At 43.3% G+C, this 15,732-nt stretch overlaps 1 protein-coding gene across 2 annotated transcripts in view; it reads right to left on the bottom strand.

Annotated features, from left to right (window-relative positions):
• LOC130172216 (transcription factor HIVEP3) overlaps positions 1-15,732 on the bottom strand; it is a 39,407-nt gene that overhangs the window by 14,495 nt on the left and 9,180 nt on the right. The window contains exon 2 of one of the 2 annotated variants that reach the window (XM_056380760.1): positions 4,181-4,226. The exons of the other annotated variant lie outside the window; for it this stretch is intronic. The gene's annotated coding sequence lies outside the window, so the exon portion shown is untranslated. The remainder of the gene's footprint in view (positions 1-4,180; positions 4,227-15,732) is intronic. 2 annotated transcript variants of the gene reach the window in all.

Raw genomic sequence — 15,732 nt, 5'->3', positions numbered from 1 at the left:
ACCTTGTATGTTCACCTCACAGCTGTGATGGTGTAGACAGCGTGCACCACCTCTGACAGCTCTAGGAACATACCAGGAGAGAAGACAACATGAGGAGGGGGGGGGGCTTCTAATACTATGCCCTGCTGCAGAGAGAGAAAATGCATAGATGGGCTATAATATTATTTATCTACATTTGAAGTAGGAGTAAGAGAGAGTGCAGGATGAAGTTAGCCGAGGTGGGGTAGAGAGAAAAGACTGAAGCAGTGATCCAGTGGCTGAATAAACAGGCCCAGCAGAAGACTGCAGCTCAAGGTGCCAATGGTGGCAAGGCAGCAGTGACAGTTTTTTTTTTTTTTTTTTAATGAGCCACACTTGCTCTCTCCATATGTCTAAAAAAAAACTCTGCACAGTCAGCCTTCATTAGAGCCAGTTTACAGTGGGAAAAAAAGGAAAGAGAATCACTCTTCCTCTCGGAAACAACTTGACATATTCCCGGCTCCATCTCCACATTCCTCCACATCTGTTCGGGGCCGATCATCTGTTTAGTGTGTGTTTCCCCCGAGCAGACCAGCGCTTTGATTACAGCAGACTTATACCATCACCACTCAGCAATTAGGCAGCATAACAAACTGAATCAACACCATTAAAATTCACTTCTCTGTTTTCAGCTGTCTGTCTTCCACCTTCTCAGCTGTACAGGAAGACTTTTGTATGTGGCGGCAGCTAAAGACTTCTCTGTCGTGAGCTGTTGAGCCAGAGAGACACACATTACTCTGCAGAGTTACGTGTGGAAAAGTTAGATCAGGAGGGAATGGAGTTTACAGAAGAGAAACTTCAGATCCTGTCTGAAGAGTGTTGTTCCTCACACACTTGAATTTTAGAGAGAAAAGCGACATGACAATAAAAACTGTAGATAAAAGACGAGTAGGTGTGGGTAAAGATGGGTAAAAAGCGAGTGGGGTCTGGCTGTTGAAGAAGGATGATGCTGTGCATAGAAAACAGAAGGACTGAGCAGGAAGGAAAGCACAAAGAGCAAGACAAATTGTCCTCCTCAGCCCCTCTGTAATAAATGTCTTTGTTCATGTAGTTGGTTATCAGAGTGTAAGTTTAATGATCTCTGGCATAGCTGCTGATGCAGCCCTTAAACAGGGCGATTAGAAGGTTTTAAGGTTGAGGGAGAGCACTGCTTACATTATTCATGGCAGTCTAGACTGCCAGCTCTGAGCGGGGAAACACACAGTCAGGGCCTTGCCAGGAAGATGAGGGAAAGGAATGCCAGAGTCTAGCCTACATTAAGCCAAAACACACACACGCACACCCTACAGCACACATACAGTGTACAGTACTACTCTCCCCAGAGCAATATCCACCAACACACAGCAGCCAAATCCACTCTGACAGCCCTGACCAGCCAATCAGCTGCAGTGCCCTGAGGTGACCCACCCTGGTTCCACTCAGCCGATCCTCCTGCTGTTTGACGAGGGGTTTTCCTTTCTCATCATCCGCATTCCACGAGGGATGACTTGTTATCAGTGGTGCATATCACATAAAGCGCTTCAATGCACGATGGGCTTAAATACACACCTCCAGGAATCAGTTGCTTACAAGTGAACATTATAAGACCTTGGGTGATACACACAGGTTATGTAAATGAGTCTAGCCTTATCGAAGAGGGCGTTCTTCACCCTGCTCTATTTTTAGACATAGGTGTGAGCAGGAAGCCACTGATGCAGCTGTTATATGGTGTTATGTTGTTTTTGATGGGAGGTGTCAGATCAAAACCACAAAGACACCCCCCCACCCACCCCCCCCCCACCCCCAGTCGTCCACCTCCAGTCAGCCTTGGACCAATGTATGATAATTCACACAACAGTCTCATGGTGTATGCAGTGATTTGTTGTGTGAACTACTTTCTGGTGTCTGTGCCTAAAATGTGATTAACAACAGGTCCATGGAGAGAAGAAGACAGGATGAGTGAGGAATGGAGTGTGTGTGTGTGTGTGAACATGCAAAGGGGCTCTGTCAGCAGAAACAGGCACTGATGCAAGTACCCAAGGGAGCCCTGACACACGTTAGAGCTCACACTCCATCTCCTTCTCTCACACACACACACACACACGCACGCACACACACACACACGCACGCACGCACACACGCACACACGCACACACGCATGCACGCACGTACGCACGCACGCACACAGTCTCCTTCTCCATCATCTTGGCTGTGTCTATTAAGCCCAGCCGTTATACTTCTAAAAGTGTAAATTCCATAAAACAAACATTTAGCTCAGCTCCTGCTCAATAAGTAGCACAGGAGCTTTGCAGCAGTTTTACAGTTGAAACTTCATTATCATGCACAGGAGAGTGTGGCCGGCAGAGTTAGCGTTCATTTCCTCATCAATACCCAGACGTATTCATGCAGCTGGTAATGACGGATAAAAAATATGGGCTAAACATTAAATTAGCTTGTGCCCTGAGAACAGATAAACCCTCTTAAGTGCTTTTTAAAAAATCTGCTGTCATACTGTACCCCCCCACCCCCCACCCCAAACACACAGACATCTCTCCCTCCCCATTCTCTCTTACTGGCGGTAGCCTGGTGCAAGTTCCCATGGAAACCAGCCTACTCTGAGCAACGGCAGATGGAGAGGGAGCTGGAGGTCTAAATTTATCTCCCAGCATCCTCTCTGACTACAGACGCACACTGGCAGCAGGAAGTGAAGAGGGGAAATGCTTGGCGTCTGCATGCATCCATTGACAGGCTGGCATGACCCTTGACATCTAACCCCCTTTGAGTGACAACGGGTGTTGATGTCACAGCAGATGAATACATACAGTGCTGCCTGCGACAGCTTGAACTGCAACAGCAGTACAACATTTGATACTGTAGAAGAGGCTTTAAGGCATTCTCAAAGTATACGGTACATGGAAAGTTAACAGTCTTGCCTGTGCGAGCACCACCAAGAAAACAGAGCTGTCAATCAAACTCAGGCCCCAAATCCTAGACAGCAACATTAACCAATCACAGAACCATGGGGAGAAACTGTTTGGTTTGGTAAATGACTGAAAAAAGAAATCCAGACAGCAGTACAAGACGCTAGATAGAGCATAAAACCTCAGAGGCCAAGACTCACACTCACCCAGGAATATCACTGCTGTCAGTAGTATGCCGCGCGCCAAGGAGGACGCCGTCTGAAAAAACACTACATACCAGAGCTCTCACTCACTCTCTCTCAGCTCTGTGCAGGATGCATCGGGATCGCTGTACCTCTGAGGTGAGACGGTGTAGAGAAGGATTTCACAGGGCTTTGATAAGATTGGCAGTTCACAAGCATCGCAGTGTTCACTTTGATTAAACACAAGCCAGTGCACTGCAGGTCAATAACCGGCCTTTAAATCAAACACGAGTGGCATGGCAGAGCAGGTTTAATGCACACCTCGGCGGCAGGAGAAGATTGTACTCGCAGTTTTTAATAATACCCCTGGCAGCGGACAATCTGCCCCTTTAGTGACATAATCAACCGAAAAAACAAAACTGACCACAACTTCGACTAAATTACAGGTTGCCGGGTTTCTGTGTCCAGGAACTTCACAGATGGAAATGATCTGTTTTGTGATCACTTAGTTAGACAGCACAAAATTTCTCTCAGAGGACTTTACCTGTGATTGGAGAGGAACTCTGGCCTCAGACCCTCAAGTCCAATAAGAGACAAATACCACTAATTCTCCATAAACTCTGAGGGATCCAACTTCCAGGAAAGATATGCAATAGGTGTCATATACACAGTCTTTAAATGTCCATACAGTTCAGTGATACCCTCTGAGATGCTAAAACATCTCAGGTATGTTGTCCTTAAACCAGTGACAAAGAGTCTTTGACACTGACATAAGAGACAAACTTAAAGCCTTTAATTAACAAAATACTCCTCTGGGTGCTAAGGTACTAGATTACAATGTACCAAATGGCAACTTTTGCAATAAAAATAAATCAAATGTATACACACTTCCCAACAACTAGGACACAGTTGCAATAACTACATGACTAATTCGCTTTACCTGACAAGTAAAGTAATAATAAGGAGGGAAAGAGAAGGGGAAGAAGATTGAGGGGCGAGAAGAACGCAGAGAGAGGAAGACAGAAAGTGAGGGGAGGGAGGTGCAGAGGGAGGGAGAGAAACAGACAGAGTTTAGATTACCTGACAGAGCAGTCTGGTCTTCCCCCTCAGAGACGCTTCACAGGCACTGTGAGACAAGTAGGGAGAGCCAGAGAGTGAGAGCGGATATGACTGTTTGAGTGGGTGTGTTGCCGAGAGAGAGTGAGACAGAGAGAGAGAGAGAGAGAGAGAGAGAGAGAGAGAGAGAGAGAGAAGCTGGGGGTGAGGCAAAAAAAGGAATGATGGAGAGAGAGGGAGAGAGGAAGACACTAAATGAATGTTTCCACTGTGCAAATGTAAGGGGAGGAGGAGTAAGATGTGTTAGCTGGAAGACACTAAAAACTGACTCATAATCTCGTAGCGTAAGTAACATCTTGAAAAAAAAAAAAACAACCCATCATCGTCTCTAAAACCAAAGTTACATCATCAGTTGCTATATTTCTTATTGCCAATGCAATCAAAGTGCATGACAAACCAGGACAGTGAAACCAAAGACATGCACCTACACATTCAGGAAGGGCAACGTCTGCTGCTGCTTCTTTAACTCGCACACATTCAGTGGCGGTGGCACATTGCCGATAGATAGGATTACAAACAGGTCTTACACGGGGCTTTCCCGTGCAACACAGAACCCTGCAGGCGATACCTTGCAATTATCACCTCCTTATCAGCAAACTTGTCTCATTGTAGTGGTGCTTGAAGGGGGAAAATGAAATCCTCTATGAATATGTCTCTTTAAGTACACCTTCCAGTTCCAGCCAGAGTGCCACTGTGCTGCATCTGTAAATGAATTCCAGAGTGGCATCCATTCAAGCAAGCCCCCGCATTACGCAGAACTCAGGCTAGGCCTATCAGCAGTACAACACGAGAGAGAGGGAGAGAAAGAGAAAGAGAAAGAGAGAATTGAGAATGAACGGAGGTCCTGCTGTTCCATAGAGCTTTGCCTCACTGGCAGAGCACAGGAAGTGTGAGTCACACACTCTAAAATAAACACACTCACACAGTGACGAGCCGGCACATAGAATGAGCGGATGGCTGGGCTACTGATCAGAAGGCAGGCAGAGGGAACATGGATCCTCACAGGCCAGCGACACGTGGTGGCCTGCTGGGACTCACAGCCAGATGACAGGATGAAAAGGAAAAGATGGTCCTCTCTGTCTCTAACTGCTTTTTCTTTTTTCAACCTCCTCTATTATACACCTGCTTATTTACTCTCTATCAAATCTCTCATTTTTGTTTACCTCTCCTCTTCTTATGTATTGTTCCTATATTGTCCCGATGTCCCCCTATTCTCTCGCCTCTGCTCTGTGTTTCCTCTCTTATTTTATTTGGTTCCAGTCAATAGGAGTGTTGTTCACGACTTGGTGATTACCCCTGGCTCCGTGCGCCTGCTGGCTGACTGCTGCAGGGGACTGTGCTGGCCTGATGCTGGGCTACTCTCACAGGCTGCTGGCTTCACTGGCCGAGGCACTGTATTGTGTCTGCCTGAATGTGCTCATTGTCACCCTTTACAGCACACACCTTCTATACTGTACTTCCCTGTGAGGGACCTTCACCCATCCGTCATCCCTTTGTCCTCTGTTCCTCAGACTGAGGGGTTCTGACGGGAAGGTGGTGGGGGGAGCAGAGGCTTGGGAACAAAACTGCCACTGTGGCGATGATTGACAGGAAAGTTGCTCTGAACAGACGTAACGATTAGCAAGGCCGGAGAAAGGGCTGCAGACTCACAGTCTGGTTAGAAGCTAGAGAGAGATACGAGGTGTTAAGTTGAACAGCCTTGCAAGCAAAAACAGAGAGGATATTATTTTTGAAGTCTTTGATCAAAATAGGAAAATAGGAAATGCAACAATTGTGATGGTGTGAAGGCAAGCTTTCATGATGCTATAATAACTGGTAACCATATGCTACTCACTGGCCCCAAGCATGTCAAGCTCACATTATGCAAAGCTGTTCTCATTTACAGTAAATGAAAACAAGGGCTCCCCTGTGGTATGGTCTCATGAGGCAATTTCATGTATATAACACACACCTACATACAAAATATAATGCAGAGGCAAGCAACACCTAAAATGCAAACATCATGCTTTATAAGAAACTTCATGTTGTTCTGGAACAGCCACAGACTATAATTTAGACCAAATGAGTGGTTTGCGCCTTTTTACAGACAACCATACAGATGACATATTTTTGGACTTTCATCCCATAAACTGCAGACACAGGCAGTAAAATTGGCAAATATGGGAGTATTCAGAGAAGGTTCCCTCTGTTCTAAGGGGAAGATTATTTCAGACGTGTGGTCTTGTAAACTGACCCCCCTCTGTCCAAATGACTGTGGCATTATGATAGAAACAAGATCCATTTAAAAAGGGGAGCCCACCTAGTGTATAAAAGCCACTGTGGCTCATTGCTGCTCTACCTGTTTGCATTTATCTGGAAAAAAAGACTGGGGGCAAAGAAGACATCCATCTAACAAAGTGGGCTGAGTCTTCTGGGACCAGCATGTCAAACCACTAAATCCAGTCATTACTCGGGTAAATGTAACTGGATCATCACTTCTTTAGCGCAATCCACCTCAAAATAAAACTTACATAAAACTTAAACACATCTTATCCTGTGACATAGAGTTTAACCCCTCCTAAGGTGCAGCTTCAACACTGGTTTTGATTAAAGACCATGAGAAGTGGAACATCTGTTGATGGACTTGACTGGCTGGCACCGGTAAAGTGTCCACACACTAAAGAGTGTGTGTTATTAGGCAGGGAAGTGATCATTGTGCATTTAATGTCATATACTGTATACTGTAGAGCTGAGGAATGACTAAATATTTTTGATACTGGTGCTGATGTGATACCTGTGCTCCAATACTGATACGAAAACAGTTTTTGAAGACTTTAAACTTTTGTACCTTGTTTTTAGTCATGGGGCGGCAGTGCCGGTTAGGTGGTTTACTACTATCGAGTGGATTTACATGAAATATGGTACACACATTTCATCTAGCTCCAGCATTAGGTAAGCATTTCAATTAATGGTCACTTGAAAATGATGCATAATGGCATTCCCATCAGCCTCAACTGCACACTGGGTTTACTGCTGATTAGCAAATGCTGCTAATGCTAAAGATCATACCTGCTTAACATCAACATGTTAGCACTGTCATTACAAGTAAGTTGCCCTGCTGATGTTATTTAGCTCAAAGCACCGCCGTGCTTATAAGAATAATCCTATAACATTGTCAGACTCACATTGGACAGTTTTAAAAAAAAAAATCAATTTTCAAAATCGATGCAGAACCAGAGATATCATCGTTTTTATTCAACTCATTCTTCTTCCTTGTAAAAACCTAGCACCTACATGCCCACAATGCAAAGTGACTACCAACAGTTTGGAGATACTCATGCTAGTGGCGACTAATGTAGCCTTGAGTTAACATAGGTTTGAGCTGCTAGCCTCAAGCAGATATGAGCAGCAGGCTACAGGTCTGGCAACTTCACACCTTTCTAAGACTAAGATTTTCCTTTTCAGAGTTGTAGTCCTCAGTCCCAGCTGGTACTCACTAAAGTGACATCACTTGTAGCGGTAGGCTCTATAGTCACAAAAGGCCTTAAACAGTTTGCTTTTTATTACTCCCCAAGACTGGAAAACAGACTGTGATGTGGTAAATCGGTGGAGGATCCCTTTAGCCTAGAGCTGCTAGTGCAGGCTTCAAAATAACAAAATATTCCAACTTTGAGTTTAATGCGTTAAACTAGCTGAACACACGAGAACTTCTCCTGGATAAAATTAAGTTTAAAATGAAGTGATGGATTCAATCGGGAAATAGCTGATCAAAGACAATTCAGTTGGTACTCAATAGTATTGAGGTCCAACAACCAGGTCTAGCAGTGTGTCAGCATATACCCAATGTAGCAAAATAAACAAGAACTTTGTCTATCTATTGTCACATACACAGATACAATACAGCTGGTGCAGCGCGATCTTAGACATGCAACCAACCAGCCAGCTAATGGAGTCGAGCATGCTAGTCTTTTGTTAATGCCAATCGATTTGTATCCTCAGCAGATGTGATATCTGATCCTGTAAAACACTGAAAGACTGACCACCCTCTGTTTCACTCAGCATCTTTTTTTCTTTTTTTTTTTAATCTTGAGGGGCTTCTCTGCCTCTCTTTTTTCTATTCCATTCTTTTTCTCTGAGACACACAGAAATGCACTATTCCTTCTTCGCAGCCACTCTCTCCCCATTTAGTTCTCAATTTCAGCCTTGCAACACACTCTCATTATCTTTTCCTTTTCCATGGTGCTGAAGCATTAATAAGCGCCACTGTCTTTATATGCGGCAAAGTAAACGCCATGTATATTATGAGGAAGGCTACCAGGAAATCATGTCTCCAGGGTTGCTCTGGGTAGTGATTATGGAAAGTAACCCGCGCCTGAATAAAGTCCCCGATTGGTAAGTGATACCATATATAGAGCTGATATATCATTAGCAATTTGCAACGGTAGTGTAAACCCAGCTATTATAGTTATACAGTATTAGTATCTTCTGAGTTTTAGTTTAGGTTAGGTTTGATTCCCTGTGTCAAAGGCAAAATGTTCCTGTGACATGACAAATAAATGAGGGACAGCAGCAGTGAAAAAAGACTCTGAGGCCTCGAGATTTACTGTAACAGAAGTGAAACAGATACTGAGTGCCCGTCAAAGAAATTTCATCTGCCTTTGGACAGCTCAACACCAAATATCAAAACACAGCACAAGTGGTGTGAAAATGAAATAAAAGAGTGACAAAGCATAGGGGATGGGGGCTGACAGGGGGTATATATAGAAAGAGGAACTGACATTTTCAAAAGCTGTCCTCCCTGCGCCCACAAGTTTCACTGATGCGTGGATGTCAAGATCACAGTGCAAATTCTCCCACGCAGCTTACTGTACCCTTCGTTCACACTCGACTGCTTCATATCTGCTCTCTCAGTCGTGGTGCAACTGAAAAGAATGGGCTTGAGGCAAACCTGTGATAAGATGGACGTCTTAAGGTAACTGACTGGAGAGGGGACAAACACACATCTCACTGGTAATCAATATATCTGATGAAAAATCCCCTTTGTTTGCACCTTTCATTAAGTAAATGAATGCTGGGACCTAAGTTTTATTTTACTTTTTGGTACATTAAAGTTCAAAAGATTAAAGAAGGTTTGTTACATCCAACGATGAACTCTTCAACTTTCTCACATGCAGAATTAAAAAAAATCTGCTTCTACATGCTGGGCAATGACAACTGTCTTTTGTTAGTGCAGTTATTTCTATTTCTGCTGAAGTTATCTGTTTTTCTATGAAGTCACCCATGTGGATTTCTCCCCAGTGAAAGGAAAGCCTGCGCTAGTTCCTCTTTCTGCAGCTGCTGTACTGCATCCTGTGTGAAGCTGCAGCAGGTACAATGAGCGCTGCTGTAGCACTATACACGACCCGGTGCCATGCCTTATCTGCACATCTCAGTAACCTGTGACTATGTTAATCTGAGCTGTTAAGTTGGAGCTGCTGGTGCTTTTAGTGCTGCCTGCACAAACACAGACACGGGGAAGAGTCAACAGGTGGAAGCTTGGCCTGAGTGTGTTCAAACACGAGGACCAGGCCGCAGAATGTATCAACACGGCCCCCGGCCCCCCTCCCTCTCCCTCTCCCTCTCCCGGCCTGGCAGAGGGGCACCCTTCTGATCAGGGAGTTTACTCAAAGCCAGGCCAGTCCAAGTAATTGCTACCCACAGTGACAAACAACTCCATTCAGCCTAAGTGTCGGTTTACAGTTTACTCTCCCTCCTCTGCTGTGAGCCCCCGCTGCCCATTCTGCCCGGTGCCACGCTGCCTTTGTGGCCTGTCAGCGGAGACTTTCTTCTCCATCAACGCCTCGTCAGCCGACCTTCAAACCCAACGCATGTATACAAATGCCATGTGCCTTAACCCGCCGTCTGTTTGTGCGTTTGTTTCTCTGCAAGTGGAGGTGTGAGTGTGAGCGCATGTGATCAGGAGAGAGAGAGCGAGACAGAGAATTACAAGACAGAGGAGAAAAACAGTGTGTGCAAATGCGTAGGAGAGAGACAGAGACATAGAGAGAGACAGCTCTTGTATATAGTTATCCTCAGTACACAGCTCCGACCTACGGGAGTGACTCTATCTGCCATCTCAGACAATCTTATAAAAGGCCATCAAATGTGTGTGCGGTGTGCAGCCTCTATATCTTGAGACTGCAGCTCAGGGGCTGAATGAGACAGCTCATCAATCACACCCGACAATCAAGTGCAGCTAAAACAGTGCCTTCATAAATCTGTGTGCATGTGAGGAGCTGTGAAATGCTGAATCTACAGAATGCATGAATATACTCTCAACAATAAATTGCACTGCATGCATATACTGTAGGTATAAGTAGAGATGGATCTGGTTCTTCATTTTTGTTGCTGTACTTCATATCCAAAACCAATCCCTCAACCCCCTGAACCTGAATGTTCCCAACATTTCCTCTGAGGACACCCTCAGTGGGTTGGTTCAGTTAACACAGAACATATTTCTTCACTGATCTCTTGCAGTGTCTGGTCCTGCTTATAGTTTTGGCTTAATTGGTCCATGGTTTTGGAACCTGGGATTTTTGCCTCCAAACCAAATTAATGGAGGTGAATCGCATTTCCATGAAAAAACGATATAAAAAAATCTATTTCCAGAAAAAAAAAAAAAAGTTTTATGTGAGCTTTTTTTTTTTTTTTTTTTTTTTAAGTTTGCCAGTGTCACATACAGTATACATTCTTTATCTGCTTATTTCTGCACCTCACTGAACCTGAAGACACACAGATTTAGGGAAATATTAAAATCAATTATGCCATGTTTGAAATGGCCAAACCATTGCATTAAATTCATCATGACATCTTTGGGAATCTTCGATTTTCACCACAGCAAATAAAGTACTGTCAGGTGTGTTGGTAATGATGGATCCACCAAAGGTTTAATGAGAACATAATAGATCATTGTGCAGCATTCAGTGCGCTCATCTTATTTTTACAGTAACAGTTGTCAACAACAGAGAGCTAAAGGAACAGAGCCTTACTGTACTGTAAACACGAGGTTGAGAAGGATTAAGTTGTCGAAACGAGTGTCAATACCTGCACGCTGCTTAGTAACAAAGCACCAGGGAACAAGCAAACATATGCTGGCGTCCAGGTTCTTTACCACAACTCTTACTGCAAGGAAAAGAGATTTGTTGTAAGAAGAGGCTATCCGCTATGACAAGTCCTGTAAGTCAAACACAGCTCTCTCTACTGCAAACCAACTGGCCCACTTTGCGTTACAAGAGAGACAGAAATGTGTCACTTGCTGTACTCATTGTTGCTGGGAGGTATGGTCTACTCTGGCCACGAGGGAAGGCCACACACAGCCACACCGTCTGGTTCCAGGGTACGGTAGCAAACTCGAATTCCTGCAAACACACACTGCTTCTGAATGAAATCAAATCATAGTGTGCGTATACAGTATATAACAGACACCTTGTAGATGCACATTTTTCTCCCCCCTGACCACCCAGACCGTTCAAATTGCTCTGGAAGGTAACAGAGCCCCGAGGTCACGTGACCAGCGTTAGGGGAATTAGCAGTGCATTCCTCCAGCTGTCATCACCTCTTAAAGATCTGGTTAGGGAGAAACCTGACTCCAAAAGCCGGCTCGCCACTCACTCTCATCCCTCCTCTCCCACCATCCCACTTCTTCTGAGCCGCATACCCCTGCCTGTGTGAGCCTGATCATTTGAATACAAAGCAGAGAAACAAAAGAAGTCCTTAAAATAGAGATGCTGTGGCTTTCAAAGAAGCACACTGCAGAGACAGAACGAGACAGAAAAAAAAGGAGAGCGACAGAAGGAGGAGAAAGACAGCAAGATGAGCAGCCTTATGGCAAGAAAGTGAGACACTGTATTGATGTGGGATAGGTGGCTGGATACATTGATTTCCTGTTAGTTCTTGCCTGGTTACGTACGGCTGACTTGTCATCCAATACAGGTTGAAGCGCTGTTCCTGAACATGCCCTAAGCTGGGATTCACTGTCTTCTCGGATCATTATGTTACCTCAGAGAATGTTTCCCCACTGGGAATGTATACTGTAAGAGCTTTCTGTCATGCCAGGTTACTAGATAACACCGCAATCTCAGTGTAACCTCAGGTACATGATTTGCTCACTTCAGGACTGCAGATTGGGTATCAAGCAGTTGCATGATGAATTGGCCATTATCGGGGAGAAAGCTCCAATTATCAGTTCTGATTGGGCGATACCTGTACGCTGTAAACCTGAAACCACACGCTGATTAATTTAATATTACGCTGACTACATGTCTCCACAGTCTCAAGGAGGCACTTGAGGGCGGCTTATCAATCAGGGTTATTGGCTAAAGAACAGAATTTTTAATTATTATTTCATGAATGAGATGCCTCACATAGCACTTTGCCCTGGTTTTAGAAAAGCAAAACCATCAGGCATGACGCAAAGCCCAGCCTCTCATGTCTAATTGTCTAAATGCAGGCGGTCACAGCAGGATGTGCAGCGAAAAGGCGAAACACACCAACATGACTGACAGAGAGGCAGGTAACCGAGTTTCTGTGGAGAATTACACTGGAAAGAAAAACCAATGGGCTCGACACCGCTTGGTTTCGCACAAGAAGATGATGTTGAACGACCAAATTCAATGCAGGATCTATTTAAAACTGAAAACTTGCACATAGCCAGAGTATATGTAACATCAATCTGGGTTTTATGTACTGACATGTTTTTTTTTTTTTTTTTTTCCCTTCTCTGCGGGTGAGCATTTGTACCACAGAGATATTCAGCGCAGGAACATCCTTTTATGCATCCCAGGGCAAGTTTTCTGACACAGTTTCATTTTTTTGATGTCATTTCAATAGTTTTCATGCTTTGAATTCACTGCCTCTGTGGTCATCAGGGTCCAATTCACCCTGCACCAGCTGATTCAGCTGTGCCTGAAGAGTGCACCTCTTGTATAGATCTCAGTCAAAACACAATACAAATTCTCCAAATTGACAAAATGTGAATTTGTCATAGTTTTGAATTGGAGCCAGCTTTCATATCACCATGTCGAAAAGTATATTTTTTATTTACCAAATAGCATGTACAACTGCACAACTCACTGCGTGATGTGAGTAACTTCACTTTTATTGAGTCACTTTTTTTGAGACAAAATGCCAGATTTTTTTGCCCTGCTAATGTAACAGTAAACTGAGGGGTGCTGAAACCAAGTTTGCCCAAGTAATAATATTGTGAGGTAGGAGACCACAGTAAAAAAAAAAAAAAAAAGGGTGGTGGTTCATGAATCAAGTCAGTATGACTTTGCATTCTGACTGTACATTCACTGATATGATCAACAAGTCATTAAAGTTCATTTCCTAGACAGCTGAACAATAAGAGAAACCTTGATGGTGCTCGTGGTTAACAAGCTTGTCAGGTGACTTTTTGTGGTCAGCAGCCACAGATTCAAACTAGTTAGGTTATTCAGTTTCTCTAAGCAATCACAAAAATATAAAGTTGATTACAGTCAATAAAAACTTTTCAGTTCTCCACAACTTTTTTGAGAAAATAATGCTCAGAGAACAGCTGTATTCAAAGTGGGGGGTTGACGGTATGATTGTAAATAATTGGTTTTCAGTGAATGTTTAATTAATAAGGGCTAATTAGAGCTTTCAGTATAGCTTAACTTAAATATGATTTACCATTATGAAAATGACAAAAAAAAAAAAACAGCAAAACAATATAAAGTATGAGTTTGCTGTTGATGTTGCTCATTGTACAAACAGATTAAATAAATACAGCAAGTTCTTAAGCAAAACGCACAAACAGCTTCCTAACATTTCAACAGATTTCTCTGGAACAGTAGAAATGTGTTTATAGATCATTTAAAGAGCAGATGAGGAAGTCATAAGCCTGAACCCACAAAATTTAAACAAATGGCAAGACGTGCCCTCCAGTGAGCTGCTAAACTAAGATAGGAAATCTAATCTACAGACCAATAAAATCTAATCTGGGGACTGGTGAGTAGGATAACTTTCACTGTTGAAGCAGTCTTGACTATGAATTGTAGAAAACTCAAACTGTGCATACCTCAAAGTTAAGCAGCATCTGAACAATTGCAACAAAGTGAAAGAGGTATGATAGAGAGCGAGCTCCACAGCTGAGTTTCGTGATTAAGAGGATGGAGAGGAGGACTGATTCAGTGAGAACAATCACTGTATTTTATGATTTTATGGCACACATATGCATACATGCACACACACTGGCACCTAGCAGAAACACAAACTGTCACAAAAACAAGCAAAATCACATTAGACGGGTCTTGGCAGACTCGCTCTTGCCAGCCCACAGTTTTCATTTTGCTCGTTGTGGTCTGGCAAGACTCAACAGACGTTTGGTTGCAAGAGACGTCATTTCACGTAGGCTGTAGAAAGGATGATTGACAGGTCATCAACATAAACCCTCCCTCAGTTTGGCTGGCTATATTCTGGGTTTGTTGAGTTCGTTGGTCTGTCTAAAATTATAGGCTATAGATATGAAAAAAAAAAAAAGCTTTAAACTTGCTAGTGTTTAGTAGCTACAACAGAAAGTATGTGACTAGATCATGAGATAAATTTCAAAATGAGGAAGTTAATAAAGTAAAAATATTTATTGTCATCCAAATAAAGTAATATTTTCTCACTATGCTGCGGCTATGTGAGGCTGTGGGGACAGCAGTTGTTTGAGCTAAATGCTAACACCAGCATACTAACATGGTGACGTTTAGCAGGTATCATTTACCATGTTCACCACCATAATTTAGCCTGTTAATGTGGTAATATTTGTTAATTACAACTTTACACAAAGTTAAGTTGAGGTTGATGAGGATTTCATTGGTTTGACAACTATTTGGTCATAAACCTGAGTATTCAACAAATTTGAAATTTTGTCTTGATGGAGCTAGATGAGCAATCATGGGATCACTTAAGTCATTAATATCCACCCTCCAGGGACCATGACTAACTGTAGCAAACCTCACAGTTATCCGACCTGTTACGATGTTAAGATGTCAACCTCATGATGGCGCTAGATGAAAAGTCAGGGAAAATTTCATGGCAATACATCCAATAGAGATATTTCACTCCGGAGCAAAGTGATGGGCCAACAGAATCACATTGCCATGGCTCAGAAAGGGCTGACATTAGGTAGAGGATAAAACAAATACATAGATAAATAGCACGCTGAGACTAAAGGCCTAGTCTGGATTCAGAAGGATAACATTTTCATAAATCTTTATACGGGCTTGTTTGAAGACACACAGACTTAAGGAGTGAAGACTTGGCTGATGAGAGGCAGAATACAATATAACACACTGCTCACCATGAAAAACTGCACTGACGATAATCTGATAACACTGTAGTTACACAGAAAAGCAATAAACAGTGCATTACATAGACTGATGGGATGAAACAGTGATACTCTCTGCAAAGTAAACTGCATCTTCTGAGTTTTGCGGCGGCACTCGAGCAAGAAGAGAAACAAATGTTAAAACAGAAAGTCAGGGGGAAAG

Source organism: Seriola aureovittata, chromosome 7 (genome assembly GCF_021018895.1).
Source record: "Seriola aureovittata isolate HTS-2021-v1 ecotype China chromosome 7, ASM2101889v1, whole genome shotgun sequence".
Taxonomy (NCBI): domain Eukaryota; kingdom Metazoa; phylum Chordata; class Actinopteri; order Carangiformes; family Carangidae; genus Seriola; species Seriola aureovittata.
Note: the sequence above shows the minus strand (reverse complement) of the source record. Positions and strands in the feature narration are given on the sequence as shown.